The sequence below is a fragment of the Hippoglossus hippoglossus genome, chromosome 16, assembly GCF_009819705.1.
Source record: "Hippoglossus hippoglossus isolate fHipHip1 chromosome 16, fHipHip1.pri, whole genome shotgun sequence".
Lineage (NCBI taxonomy): Eukaryota > Metazoa > Chordata > Actinopteri > Pleuronectiformes > Pleuronectidae > Hippoglossus > Hippoglossus hippoglossus.
In genome coordinates, this window is record NC_047166.1 from 19,951,003 (window position 1) to 19,964,386 (window position 13,384).

A 13,384-nucleotide genomic window follows, 5' to 3' on the forward strand; every position below is an offset into this window, starting at 1 on the left:
GAACTTTCAAATGATGTGACTTGACTAGACAATGAACCACTCCTCAGTTACCACTTGAGGTGAAGAGCTGAACGACCCTGGAAATCCATCAAGACCTCCAACCATCACGTTATTCTACCAAAACAACTATGGACGACGAGCAGCAGCTTCCAGTTTTTATACTGTGTGCCTTACAAGCTGGAGCGATACCTTTGATGACGTCATCATGCATCCAGGGTACGTTTTCATTAAAACATGCAATGATCCAATTAGAGAACCTTGTCCCAATTCCTTTAAAAGTCAGATGCACTTGCACCGTTGCAACACATGCACTTGCCTATGTAGGTGCATATTATTAGCTTGATAATGTGCCACAGAATAACTGCACAGATGACTTCATACCAGGTTTTTGTTGGTTCAGAGCATAATTGCTTTCGGCTGCACATGATAGCTATGTGCTGTCAAGTTGCCTGATACAACTCATTTTAAGACCACCACATGCATGTGTGCTCAGATGGGCACAAGTGCATTTGCTTTTTAGACAATATGAGCACTGAATGTGAAAATGGCAATTAGTGCTATTCTGTGCTGCTTGTGCCAGCTGAGAGGTAGAGCCCAACAATTTGAAAATAATGGGCAGTTATTTCTGTCAGGGTTCAGAAAAACCTAGCCCGGCTATGGCAGACCATAGCTAATCCTCCATTGTCTCCCAGCTTTGAATCTGCTCTCAATATTTCAACTCAAAGCAACATGAAAGCTTATAAAACTTCTGTCTATCTCCTGCTCACAGGTCCCCCCCTTCCCTCCATTATGGCTCTGTGCAATCGCAGCTGCGTTTGTGTAGCCTAGCCCACTGGGCCATCTATCACAGGTGGCGGAGATTGCTGTGGAAACTGGCAGTCATCCTGCCACTTGGCAAAAATCATTTGAATGGAGCCAAAATGGCCCCTGGCAAACCATGTGATGCTAAAGACTGTTTTGCATTTATCTTCGGGCAACCCTGTCTGTCATGCTGTAATAGAATAACAAATTTATTTTACCTGGCAAAGCATGGGGCAATCAGTCCTCATTTCATCATAATGACAGAACAGTGTGTAACCAATTTTGGAAATAATGTGAGGAAGTAAATGTGAATAAGCAAAGAGAGAGACGCACACACATGGAGAGATGTGCCGGTTTGGGACCCCTGCCTAAGGGCTGAGTGGGTGGCCAGGCTTTGGGCCAACACTGTGCCCTTTACCATTTTTGATGGGCTTTAAATTCTGCTCATGGCCAATCTAACAGCCACTGGATACTGGCACTGGGCTGGGAACCAAGACTGGAGACATTTCTCCAGGTTTTCCAGCAGGTTTACTACAGGAGGCCCCCTTATCATCCAGGGTAAGTGTATCAGAGACCTGATCAGGTGCAGGAAAAACAGGCACAGTTTAAACAATGTCTGACACAGAGTCGCCAGATGTTCAAAAACGATCGTATTTGTATGATCAATAAAGCCAAAATTTCCATGATATACAATAATTTTATCATTTTGTGACACTTAGTATTATCAGTTTTACTCTGGGTAGTAAAATATGGATGATGTGACTCCCCAGCACGATGACAGCATTCAGTTCAGTTTGTTCCCGGCATATACCCATAGCTCATACCTATAGTGTGATGCACTGAAGCGTCCCTTAGCCATGGTCACGTGACTTGACCGTTTTGAACCACATTTCGGAGCAGCGCTTCAAAACAACTGTGCTTAAGAATCTTGACACAGCTTCGAAACGTCTTAATTGAGTGTCCAATCCCTACTCAGGTCGCATACAATAATCACAGGAACATCCCACTTGAACTCTATAAAACTGAGTGTTGAAATGAAAATAATTACAAGTTGCATGTTAGAAATGCTTTCCTGTAAAAATAAGTTTTGAGCAGTGATTTAAAGATCGGTAGTGAGTTGGCGAGCCTAATCTCATCAGGCAGGGAGATGCAGAGCCTCCGGGCCCTGAACGAGAAAGCCCTGTCACCTAGCCAGCCTTGACCTAGGGACAGCCAACAGGGATAGGCTTGCCAGCTGCGAAATGCATGTGGGGGCCAGCCCATCTTGAGCTTTAAAAGTTATTAAAGGAATCTTAAAATCAATCCTGAATGGTAACCAGTGAAGGGACGCAAGAATTGGCTATATATGAGTCATACGGTTTGTTTTTGTTAAAATATGAGCAGCAGTGTTTTGAACAAGCTGCAAACGAGTTACTACGGATTAGCTGTATACAGGGTGTTGCAGAAATCCAGGCGGGAGAAAACAAAGGCATGTATTAGTTTTTCTAAGTCCGGGAGTGATAGAACCGATTTGATTTTAGAAATGTTTCGTAGGTGAAAGTAGCAGGATTTAATGATTTGATTAACATGTGTTTTGAAGTTCAGATGAGAATCGAATGTTACACCTAGATTTTTAGCTGTAATTTTAATATTGGTTGCCAGGGAACCGAGAAATGATTAGGGGTCTGCCTGCTAGCTGGTCGGGACCGATGATTATTATTTCAGTTTTATTTAAATTTAACTGAAGGAAGCTAAGTGACGTCCATTCCTTAATGGCGGAAAGGCACTCACTTACACGGCTGACGTTATCTGGTTTGAAGTATATTTTGGTGTCATCGGCATAGGATTGATATGATATCCCATTGAAACGACATGTAGAGCGAAAAAAGTATAGGAGCAAGAATGGAACCTTGTGGCACTCCACACAACAGTGGAGCCAAGGATGAGGTGTTATCTCCAATGGAAACGGAAATTTGTCTATCTGAGAGATATGACTTGAACCAACTATGGGCAGTTCCAGATATACCGAAGCATTGCATGAGTCTATTGATCAGAATGTTATGATCGATAGTGTCGAATGCGGCACTGAGGTCAAGGAGCAGTAATACGGCGCAATCACCAGCATCGGCAGACATTTATAAATCATTAGTAATTTCAAGGAGGGCGGTTTCCGTACTGTTTTGTTTGCAGAAATTGAAAAATTTAATTATTCTCACACACATCTATCAGTTGGGTCAGAACCACCTCTTCAAGGATTTTTGATATGAATGGGGGTTTTAAAAATGGGCCTTATAATTTTGTGGGTGTGATCCATCAAGATGTGGCTTTTTCAATAAAGGCTGAATGGTGGCTTTCTTCAAATAATCAGGGACTTGGCCAGAAGAAAGGGAGCAATTCATAATTCTAAGAAGGCTAGGGCCAATAGTACTGATTACTTATTTTAGGAGTGATGTGGGTAGGATGTAGAGAGGGCTGGAAGACGAACGCATGTGCAACACAGTGTCAATGAGATCAGGAAGTGAAACAAGTTGCTAAGTAGAATGAGACAGGCAGGATACTCTGCGATATTTGGGATGATGGTGGTTGCTGGTGCAATGTTGGTTCTAATGTCAGGGATTCTTTGGTTAAAGAAAGACAAAAGCTTTTCACAGTCAGTATGTGAAGTGGCTAGAAAGGCATAGGGAGCAGGGTTTATAAGTCTATTGATGGTTTTAAAAAGGAATCTGGGAATATGGTGATTACTGGTGATTAGTTTGGGGAAATTGTTAGCTCTTGCAATTTTACTTTTGTTATATAGGAAGTTAAGAGGTCTTTCATATATAAGTAGTGGACATGCAGTTTGGTATTTTTCCATTTCCGTTCGGTTTTTCTGAACTGCCTTTTGAGTTCTCGGAGCCTGTCATCAACCCATTGAGGGATGTTAATAGGTGATTTCATTCTTGTTTTAATAGGGGCTATGAAATCCAGTGGGGTTTGACAATTATTATTGAAGCCATTGAGTAATAAATTTTGATCGGATGACTCATAAGGGTTATTGTCAAGAAGACCAGTGGAAAAGTTAGATGAGAATTTTGAGGGATTATGTTCATTTAAAACACGTGAGCTTTTAGTGGTTTTGATGTTTTTTTGGGGCTACGTGGAACAGGGAGTCGAACTTAACACAGAGATGGTCAGAGACAAATACGTCCTCTAAGGTTAAGGAATTGATGCTCAGACCGAGGGTAAAGACTAGATCTAATGTGTGGCCGTTGTTGGATCAGTCACATGTTGGACTAGATTAAAAGATTCTGTAATGTTTAAAAATTCAGTTGCGAAACCATTGGTTGGGTCATCAATGTGGATATTGAAATCGGCAACAATGATGGCTCTGTCAAATTTTTAAACAATGAAAGTTTAGAGAATTCTGGGGCAAAATTTACATTTGGTTTGGGAGTGCGATAAATAACTAGACCAAGGACCGGAGCGGTGCTGCAAATTTTGAACATAGTGGCCGCAAAACTAGAACATTTCTCTGTGGTAATGGGGCAGCAAGTGAAGCATTTTTTTAAAACAACAGCTAGGCCACCCCCATTATACCTGGGAGTGCTTATATATTAATAGTTTGGTGGGAAAAGCTCTAGCAGCTGGGCGTGATCACCAGGACACAACCAGGCCTCAGTTAGGAATAAAAAGTCCAAATTGGATGAAGAAATGAGATCATTCAGAATAAAAGACTTGTTAGAAAGGGACCTTACATTGAGGAGGGCCAGTCGCACAGGTACGCTCTGGCCAGCAGAGGGAGATATGGGGACAGAGACTAGGTGATTGGACCTGCGAGCTTGTTTTAAGTTTTTTGTTTGGCCTATTAGCAACAACAGGGATATAATAAGTACCCGGTGTGTGGGAGAGGGGCAGAATTTGCTTTATATTGATTAGTTGGTGGCTGGTGCAGCCGGTTGGGGGAGCTAGTGGGGGTAATACTCCGCGGTGCTGTACTCGAGGAAGAAGTTTCTAGGGGGACATTAGACACCATATTGAATTAACATGTAGAAGGGGTTTGTAAGACAGACAAATCACAAATTAAGAGGTGTAAAAAATAAGGTTATGTGACAGGTAACATACTAATTTGAGAGTTTCTGAATCATCAGTCCAACATTGGTGGAGATATTAAATTACTAAGGCTCCATTTACTCTTGACTCTGCTGGCCAGATCACAAATCTGATTGCAATAAGTCATCGCTTTCCCGGGCTGCATGTAAATCAGGGTCGACACCTGAAGCCATTTAGACAATACCATAAAATGTGACACATATTCACTCATTAAGCTCTTAAATAAGAACCCTGTAGTTTACTCCTTTTGCTGTCAAAACACCCTCACTTCTTCATCGCATGGATTCATTAAAATGTTGGTACGTTTCCATTGAGATTCTGCTCCATGTTAACATGATAGCATTTTAATTTCTGCAGAGCATTCTCCCAATAGAACACCTCAGTAGATTAGGACACTTGCATCAGGAATATGCTGCTGACAAATCTCCCAATCTACCAAGGTGTTCTATTGGACTTAGATATGCCTTTGCTTTGTGAAATAGTGGACTATCACACTAGTGGTAACCATTAGAACACATAGGCCAAATGGTTATGGCGCATATCACGGCTCAAAAGATTTGTTGCCGGTTTGATCTGATCAAAGGAACATTTCAAAAGGACAAAAAAACAACTCATGAATACAAAATATCTCAGGATACCAATTAGTTTTCTGAGATAAAAGAAAATAACAAAATAGTAAACATGTCCTTCAAGGTGGTCCCGACTGGCTATGCCTGTTTGGTCACAGTCAGGATGCACAAAGCGTGTCATTGCTGAGATTCTGTTTTCCCAGGGAAACCCAAAAAATTATTCATTGAAATAAAAGAAAAACCAATGTGTCTACATGTCTTTACAACTGGAACATGCAGCTGAACTGAATAAGTTAATGCTGAGGAGTTCGGTGTCCAACAAGCAACTTCCACAAGACACATTCTGACAGAGACAATGTTACACAGGCACATTTTGTGGTGAAATGAGCTAAGGGCTGAGAAGCTTCATTCAGAAGGAGTATTTGTGAAAGAGCCTTGTTGCCGCTGTGGAGCTGCTAACATCAGCCAGAGTAAAAATTGTCACTTTTTGTTGAAAAACTGTTGCAGAGTTGATCACTGATATTAAAGTATGAATGTTACTGGCAGATTTTGGCTACAATCAAAACATCTGACATTAGAAAAGAGAAGAGATGCAGTTCTAGCAGTGGTTTGCCATCAGGAGAAGCAAGACAGGTGGTGCTTTACCTGTTCAAGCTAAAAAATAGACATTGATTAGACAATACCGAAGTGCCAGCAATACATCTCCTCACGTCGGATCTCAGTACAGCGCTCTGTCCCATAAAGGATCTGATGTTGCCTGTTTGCATTTATTTTGTGTTTTACTGCCCATTTGTGGAGGCAGCAGGCTGTTGTCTCGCTTGACAAAAAGCGGATGCTACCTTTCATTTCTGTCACTTTTGTGGGTGATGTTGAAAAAGTCCGAGGCTTTTCAAGCAGAAAGGGGAGCAGCATTTTTTTATTTTATTTTTTAGCATAAGGATAAAAAGTTTGACTACTTTATTATTCTGGCCATTATGACGAGGATCCAGTATGTTAACACCATATTGTATTTGTATGTTTGTCAAACGAGGGATAAACAACATATATGGTTCAATAGATTGGAGGACAGAGTAGTGATAAAGTGTCCTACAGGATGGTGTTCTTTCATAAGGCACTGAGGGTGTTGTGCTTTTTTCAAAAAGAAACTAAGTGACCTGAAGTGGCTGCTTTGATCAGACGTGTACTACCTTAAGAAAAGAACGGAAATATTGCTGTTCCGTTATTTCGGGCTTCAGCAATTGTCAACTTACAATGCGAGTTTCCAAACGACATAACAAATGTAGTTGTAAAACAAGCACCAGTGAGAAAAAAAACAAAAAAACATTCATGTCAGTCTCCTACTTGTCATTTTAAGTCAGAGATATTGGGAATATTTGTTGGGAGTTAGCTGCAGTCTCACCCACTTCTTATAATGCACTACAGTTGTATAAATGTGTCAGCAAACCTGTGAGACAGTGGCTGTAAAGTCACAATCACTTAATGTTACATCTTTAAAAAAACTCACAGCTAACAATATTACAATTTCAAAAAGATCTACATAAAGTGTTTGTTTTCAATTGTTAATAAATCGTCGAAATACATAACATGAAAACAACCCAAATAGAATTAGAATTACCGCCTCGAGGTTGTATCCCTTTACTTACCACTCAGGTTGTGGGAAATAAGGTCAGAATCTCTGTTCCTGAGTTATGGTGTTAAATACTGAATAACAAACAGTGAATTTGACCTTTGACTAATTTTCATATAAAATTATCATTTGATCTAATATACACATTTGTATGAAATTGTGTCATAATGCATGAGAATATGAATTCCTGAGTTGTGGTTGAAAATTTGTTTTTTGAGGTCATAGTGACCTATAACCACCAAAATCTAACCAGTTCATTTTTGATTCCAAGTGAACCTTTGTCCGTGAGATATTGCAATCCTGGGTATGGGACAGACAGCTGGAGGGATGACAACATACATAACAGCTCTGACCTGAGTTAGGATTAACTTTCAAGGCTAGCAACACGGTAAACCATCTTGGGATCATTAATGAATGCACCAAACTGAAAATAACAAGAATTTAAACTCTTGTTAAAATTTGACATGAAGCAAGTTGAGGTAATTTCCATAGCACTGTAAGAAATCCTCTTCACATCTTTTCTTTCACATGGAGTGCTTCTTATTTGAGGAGCACTCAAGGAACAGTTGACCCTCACCTCTCCCCTCTGTGAGATATGCAAAACATGTACTTCCTGTATGGAGATCGATACACTGTCACAAAACATTAATTGCAATCCACAAATTAATATAATATGGCAAAAGAGTCAGAGTCGTCCTCAGTGCGGACCCTGTGGACCTGATGCCTCCTGTCCATCCGGCTGCTAATGTTAGTATTATTATTATTATTGTGACTGATGAAAAGAACAGGCTTGAACAAATGAAAGACTCCAAGGGTCTGTATGTTTTCATGAGCCTAAAATGTCAGGCTCCGATTCAGACATCTATCCCACCTGACACTGGGGCCAGTGTGTGGACAGCAACAACACAATTAAACTCGAGGCAAAGATAAAATAAAAAAATAAAGCTCGAAAAACAAGCCCGCCGGCAGCTTTTGACTGGCACTGCAGTCACCAGCTCTCTGCGCCTCACATTTCTCCAGATCTGTCTGATACTGGCTGTAGAAGCACTTGTGGCAAAAATTGCAGCTTGATCCAAAGCTCTGCAACCTGAGCAAAATGTACTCCTCCTTTCTTTTTTGTATTCATACTATATAGTATAGTACGTTTGAAGTGTTGATTCACACAGGAATCAGCTTCGGATTCATTGAGTGATTACTTTATTCTGTTGTATCTTGAAAATCAGACTTACTCATCTTTATCAAAATTACAATTTGGTGCCATACAAGGTATCGGCATCATGAAGAGGATTTATATTCCAGCAGATGACAGCGAGCAGCAGGGATTAGAGACAGCGCTCAGTGTGGAGGTTTCCTCTTGTGCCTGCAGAGGGAAGTGTGGCACAGCAGAGCACCACCATCAGCCTTTTTAAGGTGAACCAGCTTCAGGAAGAGGAGCTGATTAAGTATGCTAGTCAGCCACAAAGTGCTGATAGACAGCAAGGCCCCTGAAGAGGAGTGTGGGAGATTTAAGGTGTTTTCACACCTTGTTTGCTCTGACAAGTTACTTCGAACTCTGACGCGCTCTCACCCTCTTGCGCCATGTTCAGACCAGGCATTAACATCTGTCTTGGTTGATCCCATCACAAGTGGACAGCTCTAAGTACAGGTGTGAACATGTCCAACAAGCACTGAAGATGCACTGAGAAACAATCACTCAGGCCACACTGGCAGATCGTCTGAGTTGCATGTGGCCACATTCTCTTAGCTGTGTTAATGTGGCCACACATGAAGGACGGCCTACTCAGCTGCTGTCCTCTGACCTGCTACAATTCATAATGAATCAAAGTATTTTTACACTTCTCAGCGTTTCACCACTACAATGTTAACACTAACTGCTCATATTGATTTTCTTGTTTTACTTTTCCAAATGAGTAAATTCTTATACTAGTGTCAGGGGACACAGCTTTTGTGCCGAACTGGACAAACCGTCCCTAATTAATCAGGAGTTTGTGTGTGTGTGTGTGTGTGTGTGTGTGTGTGTGTGTGTGTGTGTGTGTGTGTGTGTGTGTGCGCCATACCTTTCAGGACACACACATACCACTGACATGTTGGTCATAATCGAAGAGCCTGAAACGCTCAATAACTCTGATTGTAACTAAAGCAGCAGTCAGAGCATTTAAAGTGTGCATTCAGTTGTGCATTTTAACATGTTATAATATTTAAGCAGTTTATAGCCAGCTGTGTTACCTACCTATAAAATGATAATACCAATATATATTATCATGTAAATTGATGGTATACCTTTAATTGCAATTAATCGTCACTACTATATATTTTTTCATATGAATTGTTGGATATCACCTTTGAGACATGGAAACTTGAATGTGAGTGAATATATATTCAAATACTAGTTTACATAATTTGGAAAGACATTGGATTGTATGCCACATGGGACATCTCTGATGTTTTTATGTTATAGTTAATGTTGTCAAGGCAACTCCTCCCTGTTCTTTGAAGAAAGTTCTGTTTTCTGTTCATGGCCCTGGAGGAATTTTACAAAGTGTTTTTGGATCTTCAAATCCATACTATTGACTAAAATGTAAAACTCGGCTTTATACGAATTGAAAGATAAATTGTTGGAACACTGTCTAAATTAAAAGATCCACATTACTGACGAACGGCTGCAGCAGGAAAAACACATTTATTTGTTTTATCCACAAATTGATTATAGACTAAATCAATCATATGTAATTCCATTCACTAACTTAACCTTCCCAATAAAATACATATGACAAAAAACCAAAACATATATATTTCAGAGGAAGTGATGTAATGTTTATTCACTACTCCATTTGTGATGATGGATGTGTTATATATATATTTTTTAAATACACATCTCAAGGTATTTGACCATTTCAATTTTCTTTCCGATTAAATAAACCATGGCTTTGTGATTTAATTTAAAAACGTTTTCACGTGTAATACTATTTTCTCAAATATGCTGTAATTTTGCTAAAATATTTCCATTGTTATCTGACAAAATATTATGACAAAGTAGCCTGTATGTTACTGTAACTGTGTTATGCTGTTGTTGTTATATCAGCCTCGTATTAATCCTTTTCCCAGGTAACCAGCTCTCTATGGAATCATTTTGCTCAACAATTACCTGGTAAAACACGGTGAAGTCCTGCCAGGGCAGAGCGAACTCCTGAGAACAGAGGGCCATGAGTTGTGTCGCATCTCAGGTGTAGTCTGCTTTAGGAAGCACATTAGCCGACTCCGTCCTGACAGTTGTGATTTGGCAGCGTTCAGTGACGTATCCGCTCTCCACAGGCACATTAGTCATCATTCGCTGTCAACGCTTGTCATTTCAAGTTCCCTCTGTTCCTGCTGCATTCTGACAAATCCACAGCCCTCAAGGGAGGGAAAGAATTTCTTTACTATTTGCTGAGCCGCTCAGTGCAACTCTGTGCTCCTAATCAACCCTGATTAAAGATCAGTACATAGCCTTAGACAAACTCAAGTTGAACGAAGCAACATTCCAGACATCAGTTTAGATCACGCAAGTGTTTCAGATACAATTACTTCGTGGTAGATAACTACTATTCACACAATAAGAAATCCCGTCAACAGCAGGAGGTCTTGAGTCAAACCAAAAGTCTCACCCTGTCTTTAATAACAGCAGTGAGTGCTCCGTCCTCACAGAGATCAACCTCTTTATCACTTCCACCCTCACAAACATGTAGTCCTGAGATCTGGTGTTTGATTTCTTGGCGATATCAGTGTTATGAAATCTTTCCAGCATATTACGTATCAAAGTTCCTTCAGCTCACCTGACCCGAGCTTTTCTTTACAGTTCCCTATGTGGTGTTGTGGTGCATCCCCCAGAGGACTGAGACCTACTGGCTTTGCTATCGAACCGGAGGAACATCAAAACAAATGGGAGGACACCTCTGATACTGCAGGTGAGAGATAAGCACTCTGCACACTGTGACATGGGCAGGCCTGTTCTGCATATATTTCCATGTCATAGATGATTTGGAGACAGAAGACATGAGAGTCCAGCAAGAGGCATATTGGTCCAATCAGGCAATGGACTTCTCCACATAAATAAATAAATTACACCAATATAACTTGTAATCTTGGAGCAGATTATAGAAACATGTAAAGTTATGGATGAAAGGGGTTTGGACAAAGGACAACTAAGTTCATCTGCTGTTTTCTCCGATACTCAGTGGTGCCTCCTCCCTCTTTCCCCCGCTCCCACTCTCTTTGATAAGCGTGCTTAATGCTGATATGAAATTCTCCCCACATCTCCCACCCGAGCCCAAAGGCATCGGGCAACAGGACACAGTGTCACTGCCACAGCAGAAAAAAAACGTTAAGCAGATTTACTTGCACGCTTACTGGTGAGAAAAGGGGGGAAGGAAAAAAATACAGTGACAGTTTTCCCATACTGACTCCATGAGAGACATCTCTTTTTTGCCCTTTACTGAATAAATGGTTTATAAATGCAAGATCGTGTTGGTGCTGAAGGACCTAATACCCCTGAATATGATAACACGATGCTAGCAGCAGGACACCCAGAGACAGAGCATACAGTCCGGTGCGGCTAAACCTGCTTCGTCTTGTGTGATTCCAAAATAAAAAGCACGGGGACAACAAATGATATTTAACCCTGTTACTGAGTGAACAGCTTTGTGCACTGGTACTTTTTCCCACCCTAGTGATGGGCAACAGGATCTGACACAGACACAGTATCGTGTGAACGCCTGGTTGCTGTGGAGTTTGATGTTCAAATCCATTAGGTGATTTCTAACATGTCTAAAGGCCTCCGTCCAATCAGCTTGAACAAACAACGAATAATAGTAGATTAGCATAAAATGTCCTTGATCTTAACCAAGTGCTATGAGTGAATAAACAGTAAAAATAGCAACAATCTTGGCAATGCCGGCTAGATCCCAGTGGTATTAGCTAAACTTGAGCTACATCAAAGAACACATTATGGCTAATAACCCTAACATTTTGCACATTCAACATTCACTGTCGAGGAACCATTGTGGACTCTAAATGAGGTTTCCGGTAACACCAACCTTGGCAGGGGATCTCTAAAGCTGTGTCTCATTTCATTGCAATGTATTTATTAATTTACTATATTCTGTTATTCTGACATAATTGCGAGAAATTAACTTATTTTACTGTTTTGTTGTCAGAAGTAAATCAAATTCTGCTAATTTTTAGCCATGCAAGCAGCATTTGGATGGCAACGTTAGAACATTTTCGGTCGGTCCATCACTCTGGTACGAATGTAAATGTCTACATAACTACGATGTAGATGACATCCAAGGGCATCTTAAGAACAGATGAGACATCAGCTGAAACAGCCAACTCAGGAGTAGACAGGATGTCAGCAGGGAGCTCCGTCACAGGAACACACAGAATGACGACAGGGACGGTCAGCTCAGTGTCTGGTTGGCGTTGATTGGTTCGCTGGGGAGTGGAGGGTCTGTGTCGCTTGGCAACCGAGACTATGTAGCCCTGGGCAGTTTAGGGGAGCAACAAGTATTACACCCACGCTTCCTTTAGTGGCCCTGACACTTAAATTAATCCTGGCAAAAGCAAGGTGAGCTGTGAGGAAAAAGGGACAGCTCAAGGTCTTCAGGGTCAAGATCGGATAGGAAGATAGTTTGCTTGGGATCAGGAGCCGACATTTGACAGGACAGAAGAAAACTGGGATGAAAGCTGGGGTTTTGCAGACTGAAAGCTAGCTTGCCTGAAGCCATGGGTGGTTGATTTGTACTGCTGTACCTGCTAGAAGCAGAACATACAGGGATATGCCTATGCACAGAAAAGGCTGATGTGGTGGAGTACCTGCCATATAGACATGGGAAAGACAACACAAAGACAAGGCAACATAAACAGACAAACCAACCAGGAGCTGTTAAAAATGGCAGGTATAAAGTGTGCCTGGAATGATATGGAAACTGGGAATAGGTGTGTGAGTGGGCAGAGAGAAAAGGGACACATGAGCAAGTAGAGTTGTAGACAGAATCAAAGTCCAAGGGCAGCGGGAGTGGCAGCCGGAGAAGAAGGTCTCTGGAGAAGAAGGTATCAACTTTTCAATATCAATTCTATTTCATCTGTATAGCACCAAATCATAATATACATTATCTCAAGTTACCTTACTTACATGGTAAGGTTGAGACATTCAAAATTGTAAACATTGGATTGCAGGACCTGGATACTTGTGCCGAGGGCGACTGAGGAGCAGACTTTGACGGTAACATTATGCTTGAGTTTCTAACTTCACAATTTAGCTAATTTAGTACTTGGGGGGGGA

The 13,384-nt window shown here is 41.0% G+C and overlaps 1 protein-coding gene across 3 annotated transcripts in view; it reads right to left on the bottom strand.

The window, feature by feature from the left end:
* tsnare1 (T-SNARE Domain Containing 1) overlaps window positions 1–13,384 on the bottom strand; it is a 147,939-nt gene that overhangs the window by 49,059 nt on the left and 85,496 nt on the right. The gene's annotated exons all lie outside the window — the stretch shown is intronic.